Genomic DNA, 17,574 nt, shown 5'->3' with positions numbered 1-17,574 from the left:
AAGATTATTATTGTATTATATTCTGCAGCTCTCTGTCTCTTGCATATAACAACTTAAACTTAAATAGCGCCCTTCACATGGGATATTGTCTCGGAGAATAAAGCCACATGTTATTATGTGACCTCGCCACATCTGTACATCCTGTGAAGCGCTTTGAGACGTCTCGACGATGTACGTGATAAGGCGCTATATCAAATGCAAGGATTATTACGATTACTACACTGGCTTTGTGTGGAAAGCCAGTCTCGGCAGCAAAATAGCAACTGAATGTTTACCCTCAGCCCTCCCGATATTTATGAAATATGAAAAATTGATGCCGTGTTTTCTTAATTCTGGCTCGCTTGTTTTGGCAGCAAATCAGAAAGTATTTCACGATAAGATCCCTACAGGCCGACTGACTGCAGAGTAATCCTAACTGACTTTGGCTTCTGTTACACGGGGGAAAAAAAACCTGAACAGAAATTTCAGGCAACTTACGTGGCTTTTCAGTCACGTTAATGGCCAAATATCAGGGAACACTCAGTCTGATCTGAGCATAATTCAGCTCCAAAGTCACAATTCCAACGGATCACAACCCCTTCCCAGTTATCAGACCCAAATTCAGTGGACGGAATGTGTTTTCGTTCGCCAGAATGATACCAGGGCTTAAAGGGTTGCAATTATGAGGACAGGTGGCATAAACTTGGTCTCTGTTCCCTTGGGTTCAGAAGTTTGAGGGATGATGTGATTGAGGTGTTTAAAGCAATAAAGGGATGTGACAGGTTAGCTGCAGAGAAACTAATTCCTCTGGTGGGGGAATCCAGAACAAGGGGGCAGCATCTCAAAATGAGAGCTGGGCCATTTAGGAGTGAAATCAGGAGGGGGTTTTTCACCCGAAAGGGTAGCGGAAATCTGGAACTCTCTCCCCCAAAAGGCTGTGGGCGCTGGATCCATTGACATTTTCAAGACTGAGGTGGATAGGTGTTTGTTCGGTCAGGGTATCCATGGATATGGACCAAAGGTGGGTAAATGGAGTTGAGGCACAGATCAGCCATGACCTGATAGAATGACAGAACAGGCTCGAGGGGCTGAATGGCCGACTCCTGCTCCTGTGTTCTATACGCTCCGTCATGTGGAAGATGAACTGGATGGACCTGGTCTTCTCTCGCCCGAGCATGTTCTTCTTATTTTCCAGTTCTGTCCTTAAAAAGCGTCCCGCAGCCCGGGTGTCAGCCTGATTCAGTTGGTGGGACCAGGGTCTGAGTCGTACTGATGTGGGTTCAAGCCCCACGTCAGGACTTTCGAGGCCACGGGCCAGGCTGTCGTTCCATTATCGGAGGTGCTGTCCTCCAGACGTGACGTTAAACGAACAAAGCTGTTTTGGACATGAGCATCAAATGCAAGGATTAAGTATTATTTTTCGCTTCGCCCACAAAAGACACAGTCGATTCACTTTACAGGCTATCCCGTGAAGCGCTTTGAGACGTCTCGAAGACGTGATAAGGCTCCATATCAAATGCAAGGATTTTTATTATTATTATTATGATGATGATGATCAATAAAGGACGATACTGAACTGGAAGGCCCCAGAGCTGATTCCTAGTCAGTGAGGATTTGTCCAATCTCTGCCGAACTCATGTAAAACTTTATAACTGACCCCACAACCTCTAAGTAAAGACTGGATAACAAACCACAGGTGTCAGTGCATTCCTCTGTGGGACAGATTAGTCCTCTTTATCTCTCCACCCCACTGAGAACAATAATCCCCAAACTTCGAGCTCGCAGCCCAGGCTGACAATTCAGAGCATTGTCGGAGATGGCCATCCTTCAAGCACGACCCCATCACCTCCGCCTGTTCAGGAAGACATGAAGGGAATTTCTCTGCCTTGTCCTGGCTGACAGTTCCCCCAAATAAAATCAGTCATTCACGTCAAGGCTGTTCGCGGGACATTGCCGTTTGCACATTGCCCTCCGCCTTCGGTTACAAAGCCCTTTGTTACGCTTCGCGGTAAAATCCCGCAAAGTGCAGGTATTATTCTCAGTCCTGTGACTCCCGGAACAGGTTTGACAGGTAGAATGGCAGCGGTCCAGGGTCTGCTGGTGTCTGCGGAGCCTGGAGTCATTAGCGGCTGAGCGTTTGTTGGCAGTGTGTTAACTACGGAGAAGGATAGCGCCCGGAGGGCACAGGAAAGCCAAGCGCAGCCCTTCCTCCTGAAGCCTTTTAGAACCGGTTACCTTTGTGTCTCCGGCTTTCACAGTGAAACAGGAAGCCTCGTTAGTCGATTGCGGATCACGTTTCCGGGGATAATATTGGCTTCGAGTAATATTTTTTGTTTTTACCCCCACTCAATCCACGGCTGTTTGCGGGGAACGCTGCTGTGGGCGCTTCGCTGCCACGTTTCGCCCACGAACTATACAGCACTTTGCAGCGCCGTCCGTGAGGCGCTTTTTGCGGCGTCTCGAAGAGGTGATGAGGCTCTGTATCCAACACAACGATTGTTATTATATTATTATATTAACAGCAACAACATTTATATAGCGCCCTCAGGCAGGAGAGCGCCCCAGAGCGCCTCATATCACAACATCCAGCGTTTCATCAAGGGAGTCCGGTGTTGGTGTCAGTAATTGCCCCCCACTGCCCTCCCCTCCACTGCCCCCCCCTGCCTCCCTCCCTGCCCCCACTGCCCCCCCCCTGCCCCCCACTGCCCCCCTGCCCCCTCCCTGCCCCCCCCTGCCCCCCCTCCCTGCCCTCTCTGCCCCCCACTGCCCCCCCTCCAGCCCCCCACTGCCCCCCTGCCCTCCCTCCCCCCACTGCCCCCCCTCACCTCTCTGCCCTCCACTGCCCCCCCTCCCTGCCCTCTCTACCCCCACTGCCCCCTCCCTGCCCCCACTGCCCCCCTCCCTGCCCCCCTCCCTGCTCTCTCTACCCCCACTGCCCCCTCCCTGCCCCACTACCCCCACTGCCCCCCTCCCTGCCCCCACTGCCCCCCTCCCTGCCCCCCTCCCTGCCCTCTCTACCCCCCACTGCCCCCCTCCCTGCCCCCACTGACCCCCTCCCTGCCCCCCTACCTGCCCTTCTACCCCCACTGCCCCCCTCCCTGCCCCCACTGCCCCCCACTGCCCCTCCTCCCTGCCCTCTCTACCCCCCACTGCCCCGCTGCCCCCCTCCCTGCCCCCACTGCCCCTCCCTGCCCCCCTCCCTGCCCTCTCTACCCCCCACTGCCCCTCCCTGCCCCCACTGCCCCCCCTCCCTGCCCTCTGTACCCCCCACTGCCCCCCTCCCTGCCCCCACTGCCCCCCACTGCCCCCTCCCTGCCCCCACTACCCCCCACTGCCCCCCTCCCTGCCCCACTGCCCCTCCCTGCCCTCTCTACCCCCCACTGCCCCCCTCCCTGCCCCCACTGCCCCCCACTGCCCCCCTCCCTGCCCCCACTACCCCCCACTGCCCCCCCCCTGCCCCACTGCCCCCTCCCTGCCCTCTCTACCCCCCACTGCCCCCTCCCTGCCCCCACTACCCCCCACTGCCCCCCTCCCTGCCCCCACTGCCCCCTCCCTGCCCTCTCTACCCCCACTGCCCCCTCCCTGCCCCACTACCCCCCACTGCCCCCCACTGCCCTCTCTGCCCCCGGTGTTGAGTGTGAGCAGTGGAGCCGCTCAGTAACAGAGAGAGAGAGAGACCCAGAGATGTATGAGGTGCAGTCCGTGTGCCGCTGAGCTCAGGGCTCTCCCCCTCTCCCTCTCTCCCCCCCCCCCTCCCCCCTCCCCCCCCTCTCTCCCCCCCTCCCCCCCCTCTCCCCCTCTCTGCTCCGGGAGTGCAGTCAGTCTCAGGTGAGTTCTCCCCACGTGTATACGGTATATTTCCCACATTTAACCCGTACCCCCGAGTGTCTGTGTGTGTGTGTGTGTGTGTGTGTGTCTGTGTGTGAGTGTGTCTGTGTGTGAGTGTCTGTGTGTGAGTGTGTCTGTGTGAGTGTGTCTGTGTGTGTGTGTGTCTGTGTGTGAGTGTCTGTGTGTGAGTGTGTCTGTGTGTGAGTGTCTGTGTGTGAGTGTCTGTGTGTGAGTGTGTCTGTGTGTGAGTGTCTGTGTGTGTGTGTCTGTGTGTGAGTGTCTGTGTGTGAGTGTGTCTGTGTGTGAGTGTCTGTGTGTGAGTGTCTGTGTCTGAGTGTGTCTGTGTGTGAGTGTCTGTGTCTGTGTGTGTCTGTGTGAGTGTGTCTGTGTGTGTGTGTGTCTGTGTGTGTGAGTGTGTCTGTGTGTGTGTGTGTCTGTGTGTGAGTGTGTCTGTGTGTGAGTGTGTCTGTGTGAGTGTGTCTGTGTGTGAGTGTGTCTGTGTGAGTGTGTCTGTGTGTGTGTGTGTCTGTGTGTGAGTGTCTGTGTGTGAGTGTGTCTGTGTGTGAGTGTGTCTGTGTGTGTGTCTGTGTGTGTGTGTCTGTGTGTGAGTGTCTGTGTGTGAGTGTCTGTGTGTGAGTGTGTCTGTGTGAGTGTGTCTGTGTGTGTGAGTGTCTGTGTGTGAGTGTCTGTGTGTGAGTGTGTCTGTGTGTGAGTGTGTCTGTGTCTGTGTGTGAGTGTCTGTGTGTGAGTGTCTGTGTGTGAGTGTGTCTGTGTGTGTGTGTCTGTGTGTGAGTGTGTCTGTGTGTGTGCACTGGATTGTTTGTAACCGCTCTGTGATGTGTGATGTGTGTTGTTGTTGTTGTTGTTGTTGTGGTGGTGGGTGCGGGTTGGGGGGTAACAGTGGGTTGAGAGCGGTGATGGTTGGGGTGTTTTTGAGGGCATCTCAATCATCTCTTGTGCGGAGACGGACGGACAGCGGAGGGGGGGCAGAGGCCGGGGGGCGAGGGGGGGCAGAGGAAGGGGGGCGAGGGGGGGCAGAGGAAGGGGGGCGAGGGGGGGCAGAGGCCGGGGGGCGAGGGGGACAGAGGAAGGGGGGCGAGGGGGGGCAGAGGAAGGGGGGCGAGGGGGGGCAGAGGCCGGGGGGCGAGGGGGGACAGAGGAAGGGGGCGAGGGGGGGCAGAGGAAGGGGGCGAGGTGGGGGCAGAGGCCGGGGGCGAGGGGGACAGAGGAAGGGGGGCGAGGGGGGGATAGAGGAAGGGGGGCGAGGTGGGGGCAGAGGCCGGGGGGCGAGGGGGGACAGAGGAAGGGGGGCGAGGGGGGGCAGAGGAAGGGGGGCGAGGTGGGGCAGAGGACGGGGGCGAAGGGGGGGGCAGAGGACAGGGGGCGAAGGGGGGGCAGAGGACGGGGGGCGCGAGGGGGGGGCAGAGAGAGAGAGAGAGAGAGAGCGAGAAAGTCCCTTCTCGTTTCCAGTCGCTCCGCGGGAACCTTCTCCCTCCTCCCCGCGCGCTCGGCTGCCGCGTTTCGCCCACAAACTACGCGCTCGCTCTGCTTGGCAGCGCATCCCGCGGAGCGGCTTGGAGACGCCTCGAAGACGTGCTCAGGCGCTGCATCAAATGCAAGGATTATTATTATTATTATTATTATCATTATCACGGCTCGGAATCCGACCGCGGGACTGAGCAGCGTCGCGGGAGGCTTTCCCGTGTCTCGGGCGCTATAGCCGGGCGCGGTGATGTATCTGATCTGAGCCCGTCCGTGGCTTATTTAATTTCCGAGCTCCTCAATGACCCCGACGACTTATCTGCTAAGTGCGTCGGGACAACAGCTTCTATTTATACAGCGACCTTCACGTACAAGAAGGGCTCGGAATGCTTTACGATGACGAGGAGAAGGTCGGGGAGAAGGTGGAGTCGCGGGACGTGCCCCCGCGCACAGGCACACGCGCACAGGCACACGCGCACAGGCACACGCGCACAGGCACACGCCTATATAAACGCAGACAGACGAATACACAGCCACACACACGCACACGCAAACAGACACGCACATACAAAATTCCGATGAATCGTCATAATAATCCTTGCGTTCGATCCTCGAATACGCACGCGTGTACACAGGCGCGTAACGCACGCGCGCAGACGCGACTGTGTGAAGTCGCCGGGTATGAATAGTTGAGGGAACAGATTGAAACAGATGAAACGCAGTTGTTTCTCAGACCGTGAGCTCTCCCGGGAGGAAGGCTGACGGCTGACGAGGAGAGCCTCGAGGGCGAGCGTTTGAGGCCTCGACACATGCGACTGAGCTGCATCGGGCATCGTCCCGCAGGTTGGGCGCAGCGTGCGGATGGTTCTGAGCCCCAGCGCTTGTTGCTACGAACGCTCAGCGGCTCAGGCAGCATCTATGGAGAGAGGAAGAGGAAAGTGAGTCAACGTTTCAGGTCGATGACCCAAGCGAGGGGTTCATTCCCCTCTCTACAATTTGAATCCTCGAGTCTATGCTATGGACACTTCAACCACCCCCCCCCCAACCCCTCTCCCCCGCCCTGCCCTGCCCCCCCCACCCCAACTTTCTCCCTTGCTCAATTGCCTGCCACGTTTCACCCACAAAATACACAGTCACTCCACAACAGTGACTCCCAACGAGTTCTGACGAAGTATACCGTAAAGTGGAGTGACTGTGTGTATCGTGGACGAAACGCGGCAACCGATCGAGCAAGGGAGAAAGTTTGGGGTGGGGGGGGGGGGGGGCGGGGGAGAGGGGGTGAAGGGTTCTGACGTCAACTCACGTCCCTCTCTCCATAGATGCCGTCTGACCTCCTGAGTGTTTGATATCCGGTTGTCAGCATCTGCAGTATTTGTGCCTCTTACCTGTTGCTGCGCTGTGCTCTCGGTTGCTATCCGATTGATTTGCGTTGGGTTGAACGCACCGAGGCCTGGAGCCGGGGTGGGGCCCGGGCAGGTGATCGAAGGGGACGCATTGTGAACTGGAATATCAGCGGTTTTGCTGACGGAATAAACCAGTGAATGAATGCACAGTGATCGGCCGTTGTCAAGCGCTGCCCATGTTATATTAATCATATTAATAATATAACATCAATACAAGATCCTAGTAATCCTCGCGCTTGATGTTGCGGGTCGTCCAGCCGTCCCGAGACACCTCAAAGCGCTCCGCGGGATACACCGCAAAGTGTCGTGACTGTGCATTTTTGTAGGCGAAACGACTCACCGCCTCTCGATTTCGCTGACATTAGGACACAGTCGTCGCATTAGAGACAGCGCCCGTCGTGTCGGTGAGACTTTACAGCAAGCTCTGCGGGACACTTTGTGACGTCTCAAGGCGTCGCAAATAAGGCGCTGTGTCAAAAATGAAAGTATCGTTATCGTTAATAACCACTTGCGTTTGGCAGAGCCCTTTCATATCAGGAGGACGTCTCAAAGCGCTTCACAGAGTGTGTATTTTGTGGGCAAAATAGTGGCCGCCACAAACAGTCATGGATTGAGTCACCAAATTGTTCTTTTTTTTTTTGGAGTGCGGAGCGAGGAAACTTGCCCAAGATTTCTCCCCGCCCGGGAATCGAACCTGGGTCCTCTCACTTGCAAAGCGAGGGCTCTAACCACTAAAGCTACGGGTCTTCATAAATACTGTAACTGGGTCCAGTTTCTCCACCGGAATAAAACTCTTGGTCCTCATAAACCCCCGCCCGCCCGCTCGCCCGCCCGGCTTGCCCTCTCTCGCCTCCTCACTGAGCAGCTCGGCAAACCCCTCCCGCGATCCCTCCTGCTTCGAAGTCGGCCATTTTTGTTGCTTTTCTGGGAGAGGACAGGTTTTTTTTGGAGCGGCTAAGACGTCAAGAATGATCATTTGCTCCCGAGAGCAGCTGTCGGGTCTGTGTTCCCGTGGTTCGTGCTAAGTCTCCAGACACTTACACTGTTTCGACAGATTAGGGAAACACGGAAAGCCCAATGGGCTGCTGCGTTTCGCCCACAAAATATACGGTCAATTCAATTTACTGTATATCCTGTGAGACGCTTTGACGTCTCAACGACGTGATTAGGAGCTATATCAAATGCAGGGATTATTATTATCTCCTGGTTGTGACCCTGTGGGGGGAGTAAACCCAGCCATTGCCTTTTATTGTCATCGGTGCTCGCTCTACATGTAAAGAGGGCTAACAAGGGCTGGACTCCAATTATTGTGAATGATTGGGCACCAGCTCTAAGGGATAATTGAGCCCCAGCGTAGAGCTGGGGTCGGGGGCAGAGCGAGAGGAGAATCTGGAGAAGACAGATGTACAAAGGTAGAGTTTCTTTGTTAAACTAAACCTTTGTTTTGTGGTCAAACGGATTGTGCAGTTTTGTTTTTTTTCCATCATGACCCAACGCCCACTGTTGTTAATCTTTCCCTGAACGCAAGGGGGAAAGAACTATCATTGGAAAACTTTTTAAACCCCCCCCCACCCCCACCCCGCCACCAACGCAAACACACATACAAGAGCCGCCCGAGACAGGAGGTGTCCAATCTCTCACCTGATCCAATCTCAACTCAACACTGGGTGAAAATTCACTCATTTGTATATTAAAAATATGGACTTCAATACCCTTCAAATCTATCATTGATGATGATAATAATTGTTACAGAAGTCGCTGAGAACACTCAGCAGGTCAGGCAGCATCTATGGAGAGAGGAAAGTGAGTCAACCCTTTACGAGTTCTGCCGAAAGGTCATCGGCCTGAAACGTTGACCCACTGTCCCCTCTCCGTAGTTGCTGCCTGACCTGCTGAGCGTTCCCAGCCACTTCCGTTTTTATTTCTTTTTTTGAACAGCGCCGCGCAATCTTGTAACATCAGACATTAGCGCTCGGGCCTCCGAGTCAGAGGTGTGTGGGTTCAAGCTCCGCACCGGGGACCTTGAGCTGACGTTCCGTGGGGACCACTGCATTAGCCTTTGGTTGAGACGTTAATTCGGGACGTTAAAAAGATTCCCCGGCGCTATTTGAAAAGAGATTAAAAAATTGGTCCTTCGCTTTGTGGCTGTTTATGGGTCGTTGCTGCGTATCGAGTTGCCCTCCATGTTCACCCACTCTATACACAGTCACTTCACGGCAATTCCCTGTAAAAGCGCTGTGAGACATTTCCAAGTCCTAGGCACGAATAACAATTGCACGGATTATTATGAAGATCATTATGTTCCTAGGACTCAGCGCGCTGATGGCCGGGTGGGCCGGACAGCTTATCGGGTGTGTGACGTGCTCACAGATATTTCCGGCTAAAGATCAGTAATTCCAGGGATCAGGCATTGATGTCCAACCGGAAAAAAAACTGCCGGCCTCGCAGATACCCAGTGACCTCTCCAGATGGAAAATTCTCCTTTCTGCCCCGAGTTTCCTGTGTAATAGGAAAAACTATATGTGAAGTCACCGCTTGTCAATCGCATGGGAGAGAAGGGCTGCCAATGGATTTCATCAGTGTGGCGTGTGAATGTCCTCTCTCTCTCTCAGCCTGTGTGTGTGCATCGCTCTCTCTCTCTCTCTCTCTCTCTCCGTGTGCGCGTGTGAGTGAGTGTGTACCTGTCACAGTCTCCCAGTTTCACTCTGTATCTGTCTCACATCAGCACTCCCGAGACACTAATGTTAACAGAGGAATCCTATCGGGTTCTTGGTGATCAAGTGATCAACATCTTGCATTTATGTGGAGTCCTGTAGCTCAGTTAGAGCGCTCTCCTCGCGAGCGTGAGGACCCGGGTTCGATTCCCGGGCCGGGCGAAACCTTATGCCAGTTTGTTTACTCCACCTGCCCCTGTTTACCCAGCAGTAAGCTGTTGAGCGCTTTCCGGGGATAATAATCTCCGAAAAAAGAAAAAAAAAATTGGTCGCTCAATCCACGACTGTTTGTGGGACACTGCACCCACAAAATACACGAGTCAATCCACTTTACAATATATGTGAAACGCTTTGAGACGTCTCAACGACGCGATAAGGCGCTGTATCAGACATGAGGATCATTATTGTATAGCGTCTTTTATTCGGGGACAGAGTCTCGGAGAGCTCTGCTGAAACCAAGCGCAAAGCTGTTGGAAACGAGAACGGGTGTGGCGCTCATTAACATGGCTCCAGTTGGTGGGTTATTTGCATGTCAGACAAGAGGTTTATCTGTTAAACGAAGTGTGGAGAGAGGATGTGGATAAATGATCAGTTGATGGGCTGCTTCACTCGTTAGGTAACGTGGGGGAACAAAGCCGCAGCCTGAATGCGGTGATGGATATTTCAGCCTCGCACAAAGTTCCTTTGAATTTCCAAACAACTTGTGATGTAGTAATCCCTTGCAGTTCGGCTCAGTCAGTAACGCTCTCGCCTCCGAGTCAAACGGTTGTGGGTTTAAGGGCCACGTTGGGACTTTGAGCTCACAGTTCAGGCAGTTTCGACTCTCCAGTGGATGGCTGGGGTGTGGGGGGCGGAGAAGAGCCTTGTCGGAGGTGCCGTAGGTTCAGGTAAGATGTTACATCGAGGCCTCGTTTGCACCTGATGGGTTTCCGCGTGTGTCAGACACACGGCTGGGGGAGAATAAACAGCTGATTGTGGATGAATCACTGACCCACTCCCTCCGCCTGTGTGGTTCAGCGACCTTACTCCCCAGTTGTTACCGATTTTATTTGCTGTGAACTCGTAATTCATTTTGGAATATTACCTAATTACCGATCTCTTGTTCCCATGTGCAGAGCATTCATGGAGTTTTTTAAAAAAAAACTTCCCACATAGATGTCTTTAGGCTATAATAATAATAATATTAATAATAACCTTGCATTTGATGTAGCGTCTTAACACGTCTTCGAGACGTTTCACAGCACTTCACAGAACATACTGTAAAGTGAATTGACTGCATTTTTGTGGGGCGAAAGTGACATGGCTCCAAGTGCCTCACAGGATTTTGCTGTGAAGTGTAGTAACTGTTTATTTGTAGGTGAACGCAGCAGCCCAGTTAGCGCAGCAGCGTGTTACAGGGGCCAGGACACAGGGGGAGGGAAACTCCTTTTTCTTTGCAAGTTGCGCCGTGAGCTCTTTAACGTCCACCTGAACGGGCAGTGAGGACTTGGGTTTAACGGCTCACCCGAACGAAAGGACTACCACAGCTCAAACCCACCCCCAGCTCTGCATTGGATGGTCAGCTTCCACTATGTGAGTTCAGTTCCTGCCTTATATGACTTGGTGGGGGGGGGGGGAGTGGGGCAAGATTGCTAGTGTCTGAGCCAGGCTAACACATGTGTGTTGGCACCGCTTTACTTGCTTTGGATTGGTTTCCAATCCAGTTCTTGCGTTGCATTGGTGCCGGTGGGTGTGAGCCCGGATCTGCTTTAATCTTTAAAACTATTCAGAGCCCCGGGTTCCAGATTCCGTAACGGAGACGTGCGCTGAGCGTGGGAGCTGTGTGGAGTCCTACGTCTTTTGTGGTTAGAACAGCTCGCCTCGCAAGCGAGAGGACCCGGGTTCGATTCCCAGGCAGGACGAAACGTTGGGCAAGTTCCCTTACTTCCCGCGCCTCGGTTTACCGCGCAGTAAGCAGGAACCAGGTTGTAAGTCGATTGGTGGATCGCTTTCCGGGGGCAATAAGGAAACTTAACAAAAGATAAATAAGAATGATTTGGTCTGTGAGACGCCGCTGTGTGCAATTGACTGCCACATGTCGCTCACCAACTCTACACTCAATCCACTTCACAGTATATTCGGTGAAGCGCTTTTGAGACGTCTCGAAGACGTGATAAGGCGCGATGTCAAATGCAAGGATTATTATTATTACCGGCCAGCTCTGACCCAGTAAACGGTTCCCGGGCTGAGCTGGGATGAATGACTTCGCTCTCGTGTTGGTCGCCTGTTTCATTTTCGTTTTATCCGTCCCTTGTGCTGAGTTTCCCCTCTCAATGTGAAGACTTCAGCATAACAATAATCCCTCTCAGCTCTTCATCACGCTGTCGAAATTGCCTCCGGATTTCATATTAATTATTAATCCTTGCACTTGACGCCTTATCGCTTCATTCAGATGTGTCACAGCGCCTCACAGGATATGCAGTCAAGTGGAGTGACTGTGCATTTTGTGTAAACATGTTTGCGTGTAGGTTCGTGCAAGTGTTTGCTGTGCGTTAAGGCACCGCAGCAGAAGGTTGTAGTGTAACACGGCCACAGGATCTCCCTCACAGCTCATCGCAGGTCAGACACTGCCTTGTAACCCAGTCACCGACACAGGCATTTCCTCACTAACTCTTCATCTCTTTACCTTTGTTTCTGCGCCGGCAGCTTTGTTTTTCCTTCTTGCGTGTTTCTTCTCCGCCAGTCTGCCTCCTTTCCTCCATCCATCCCGCCGTCCCTTCGCCTCCCTTGCCTCCCTTCCCGGCATGCCTCAAGACCCTCCTCTTCGACCTGCGCCTTCGATCACCCTCCAACCCCTCCTGATCCAAACCCCCGCCGCTCGGGTCCAAATCCCTGACTGTCCAGGGCCTCGGGACGTCCTCCCAACGTGAAATGTCGTTTGCTGTCGATGCTGCGTCCTGAAGTCAGAAGGTTTGCGGGTTCGAGCCACCGTGATGTGGGGTAGCTTTGATTCTGAGATGCATTGATGAGCCCCCTTGAGATTAGAGGTCAGGAGCCCCGACAGCACACAGAGCACTCGCGTCGCAAGCGAGGACCTGGGTTCGATTCCCGGGTGGGTCCAAACCTTAAACAAGTTTCCTTACTCTGTACGCCTGTCTACCAAGCAGTAACCCGCTTGTTATTTGATTGGCGGATCCCTTTGCAGTCGTAATATCCCTTAAAAAAAAATGACATTAATAATTCTGTCACTCAGTCCGCGATTGCTTGTGGGACACTTGATGCGCGTAATTGACTGCTGCGTTTCACCCCCAAAGATATACAGTCCCTGGAATTTACAGTACGTTCTGCGAAGGGCTTTGAGGATCCTTGTCCGCGGGGGGGGGGGGGTGTGTGTCGCGGTCTGATCGCCTTTAATGATCAGTGTTCTTTCTTGCTCTCTCTTTCACACACTCGCCCCCTCGCTCGCCGTGACAGAGGGAGCTGAGGTCGATGATAATAATGATGCGTTCGATGTAGCGTCTTATCGCGTCGTTGAGACGTCTCAAAGCGCCTCACAGAATAAATATACTGTAAATTATAGTGACTGTTGGCGGCGAAGCCAAATTCCGGGAACCTCGGATTGTTTAAACGACTCTCCCAGATGTGAACCTGTTTCGCTAACATCTGTTCAGAGTCTGCCTCCTCGTAGCTGCCCAGCGTGTAAAGTTTTGCGGTAGATTCTATGAATAATCCTTTCATTTGACACAGCGTCTCGGAGTTTCTTCACGGGATACACTGTGAAGTGTAGTGACTGTGTGTTTTGTCGTCAAATGCGGTAGCTGTTTTGCATACAGCAGCCCCCCCCCCCCCCATCCTACCGACAGTCATGAAGTGAATGGACAATTTTACTGGGGGGGGAAGGGGTATCGAGGGCCAGGATTTTGGGAGAAACTTGTTGTTTTTGGAGAGAAATCTGCCACCTTTAGTTCCACATTCCCGGATTATTCTGTCAGCTCCGGGATGTTCTCGGCAGAATTTCCCCACAACCCCGAATTATTGAGCGAACCGTTTTTGCTTTATTGTTGTTGTTGTTGTCATTATTATTATTATTCCTGTTATTTCTCATTATAATAATCCTTGCATTTGATGCAGTGCTTATCGTTAAAATGCTTCACGGGATTTCATGTAAATGCAGCGACCGTGTGCATTTGTAGACGAAACCCGGCAGCCAATTTGCGCACAGAGGCGTCCCGCGAACAACCGTGGAGAGGGCGACCGATTTCACCCGTGGGACTGTCAGGCAGGACACCGGGAGAGAGAGAGAGAGAGAGAGAGAGAGAGAAACTCCCTCCTCTGTTCGAATACCTTTAACGGGATCTTTAACATCCACCGAAACCAGACCCTGTCTTGTTTACCTGGCAGTAAATAGGAACCCGGTTGACGGTCGATGGGCAGATCACTTTGAGACTTCCTTTTTGACCGCATCTCCAGGCACCATCGCTGCCCCATTCCCTCGCTCATCAGGTGCAGATCAACCATGATCTGATAGAATGGCGGAACAGGCTCGTCGGGCTGACATTGGGGGGGGGGGTCACAGCCCAGAAACTGTGAGATGATGAAGCAGAGGTAACACCCACCCCCCCACCGTCTCCATCTCCATCCGCTCACAGCGTTGGGCTAACGTCATCCAACGGGTGCTTAACAATGGCGGGGGAGAGGCGACCGTAGGCACGAACGAAAAGGAAGGTCTTTGGGTGTGATCTGCAAAAGAGGAAGGAGGGGGCAACGGCGGAGGGATAGAGGGAGACCGTTCCAGAGTCTCGGGGTGCAGTGGCTGGAAGCACGGCCACCGATGGCGGAGCGGAGGGCAGGAGGGACAAGCAGGAGGCTGGAGCCAGTCGAGCGGAGGTGCGGATAGCGGGTTGAGGAGTAACCAGGTGGTAGGGCATGAGACGGTCTGTAGGTGTTCACTGGCGGCACACAACGAGGTGATGGGGAGTTTTCAGGGAAATATTTACCCATGAATAGGCCTTTTGTGTTGGTGAGCAGTCTGCACCACGGCAAACATGGAGAGGCAACTCCCAGGAGAGGGCTGGACAGAGTCTCTCACACTCACACACTCTCTCACACACACACACTCAGATATACACACACTCGCTCACTCTCACACACTCAGTTACACACACTCTCACACACTACACATACTCTCGCACACGCACCACACACATCCATCCACCTACACCCTACAAACGCACAGTTCCTACACTTTACAGCAAATCCTGGGAAGTGCTTTGAAATGTCCTCCTGACCCGAAAGCCGCTGCGTCAAATGCACGTTATTGTTATAATTATACACTTGCGTCTCGTCCCGTTCGCCCCATCCAATCCGCACTCCTCTCACCAGCAGTGTCGGCCTTCGCACAGCTCCCGACGGTAATAAACAGGCAAACTAACCGCAGCCAACTTCATAACAGGGCGTGTGGAGAGCAAACCAACCGTGTCCGCAGCTGTCACACGGGCACAGCAAACACGTAGGTACAAGTGTGTGTGTGTGCGCGCGTGTGGCAGACTGCGTGTGTGTGACTGTGTGTGTGTGTGTGTGTGTGTGTGTGAGCAACTGTTAGTGAATTTGTGAGAAACGAACTCACTAATTCACTCGCTAAGTAACTCACTGATTCACTGGTGTGCACGCGTGTGTGTGTGTGTGTGTGTGTGTGCGTAGCAATGTTCACACAGCAATGTCCCGCAAACAGCCACGAAACGAACAACCGGTTTTATATGGAGGATTGTTGGCCGAGAGAGAGGGAAATCCTTTTCTCTTTTCGAACAGCGCCTCGGGATCTCTAACGTCCACCTGAACAGCCCGATGGGACCTCGGTTTAATGTCTCATCCAAAGGACGGCACCTGTGACAATGCAGTACACACCCCCAGCGCTGCACTGGAGTGTCAGCTTAGACTACGTGATTCCGAGTCCCGAAGTGGGGGCTCGAACCCACAACTTTCTGACTCGGAGGCCACAGTTTGGCCCAGTCGGGTGTGAATCGTGGTTGAGGTTCATAAATATCTCGGGCAGGAAGTGGGGGGGGGGGGGGGGGGGAGACACGGAGGAGTTCAATCATCCCGGTATTGTTCAGTTTACACGTGACGTCCAACAATCCGTAAAGCCCCAACCAACGCTGAGGGATCTTTAACCTCCACCTACATGGGCAGCCGGACCTATTAACACCAATACGGCCCGCCCCACTGCGCCCCCCCCCCACCCGGGCTATGTGTCTAGACTCCGTGTGGGTTCAAATCTCGACGTGGGGCTTGAGTCCAACCCCAGAACCAAATGACACACACATATATATATATATACACACACCATATCCCCCCCACAAAAATATGGCCACTCAATCCACGACTGTGTGTGGGACGCTGCTGTGCGTAATTGGTTGCTTGCGTTTCGCCCACAAAATATACGCTCAATTCACTTTGCAGCGTCTCTCGTGAAGGGCTTCGAGACGTCTCGAAGACGTGACGAGGCGCTGCGTCAGATGCGAGGATTATTAGTATTATTATTATTATTATTATTGGAAGCACGTCCCAGGGTGCTGGATCCCCAGGATGGTGTCTGGGCGCCGGGAGAGCTGACACCAACACAAACTCACCCCAACGAACAAACAGCAAACAGCCAAAGCTGCGCTCAGGACGGCTTAGCATCACGAGGACCTGCGGCTGCTCTCTCCCAGCTCAACGCACAATGCTTTCCTGTTATTATTGTGGTTAATCTCCCTGTTCCCACCCCGCACACCCCTCCCTTCCCTCGCTCGCCCCCCCCCACCCCCTCGCCTTCCCCGCCTCTTGCTTTCCCCGCTGCTCCCCGACCAGCTCTGTACTTTGATAATTGTGTAATCACTCGGTGCTGTGCAATTTTATCATCCTGAAATCTTAACTATGAGGAAGCCGGAGGTGTGTGTGTGTGTGTGTGTATGGGTGTGGGTGACAGTGATGTGTGTGTGAGGGTGGCGTGTGTTGTGTGATACGTGTGTGAGAGGGTGGTGTGTGTGTGTGGTGTGTGTGTTGTGTGTGAGGGTGGTGTGTGTGTGTGTGGGTGGTGGTATGTGTGTGTGTATGTACATGTGTGAGGGTGGTGTGTGTGTGCGGGTGTTATGTGTGTGTGTGTGTGTGTGTGGTACGTGTCAGGGTGGTGTGTGTGTGTGTGAGGGTGCTATGTGTGTGTGTGTGGTAATTGTGTGTGTGTGTGTGTGTGTGTGGGTGGTACGTGTGTGTATATGTGTGTGTGTGTGCTATGTGTGTGTGTGTGTGTGGGATGGGATGGGTTTGTGTAAACTTCCTGGCCACTCCCTAGTTGACGTGATGTTGACTCGCTGAGCTCTGCTTTGAACGGTTCAACCGATGGTAATAAGCTTTCAACTGTGCAGAGCTTGCGTTTCGCCCACAAAATACAGTCACTCCACTTTACATTATATCCTGTGAAGCACTTTGAGACCTCTGAACGACGTGATAAGGTGCTATTATATCAAATGCAGAGATGATTATTGCTATTACAGTAAACCTCCCATAAATTGGGACCATAGATTTAGTCTGACTTATGAGTTAATAATAATAATAATAATCCTTGCATTTGATATGGAGCCTTATCACGTCGTCAAGACGTCTCAAAGCGCTTCACAGAATATGCCGCAAAGTGTAGTGACTGTGTGTTTTGTGGGCGAAACGCGGCAGACAATTGCGCACAGCAGCGTCGCAGAACAATCGCGTAGTGCGTGACCAAATTATTATGATGAAGGGATTATTACCCCCTTATTATTACTACGTCGAACTTGCATAGAATAACCTGAGGCATTTATCCAATGTATCCACCCCACCCTACCCCCACCCTTCAGCAAAGGAGGTTACAGACATCTCGAGCGCTTCGCAGGATCTTACTGTGAAGTGCAGTGACTCTGTTCTGGGGGATTGTCGGCCGGGACGCTGGGAGGGAGAAGCGCCCTTCTCTTCCACGTCCACCTCAACAGGCGAAGGCACCTTATCACGTCTCCGAGACGCCTCGAAGCAACACGCTGCAAAGTGAATCGACTGTACGATCGGTAGGTGAACCGCGGCAGCCAATTCACACAGCAGCGTCCGTCCGGCCAACAGCTGTGGGTTGAGTGACAAAATCTTTTTTTTTCTTGGAGCGGTGGCGGGAGGATCATTACCCACGG

The sequence above is a fragment of the Callorhinchus milii genome, unplaced genomic scaffold, assembly GCF_018977255.1.
Source record: "Callorhinchus milii isolate IMCB2004 unplaced genomic scaffold, IMCB_Cmil_1.0 Scaffold23, whole genome shotgun sequence".
NCBI lineage: Eukaryota > Metazoa > Chordata > Chondrichthyes > Chimaeriformes > Callorhinchidae > Callorhinchus > Callorhinchus milii.
Note: the sequence above shows the minus strand (reverse complement) of the source record.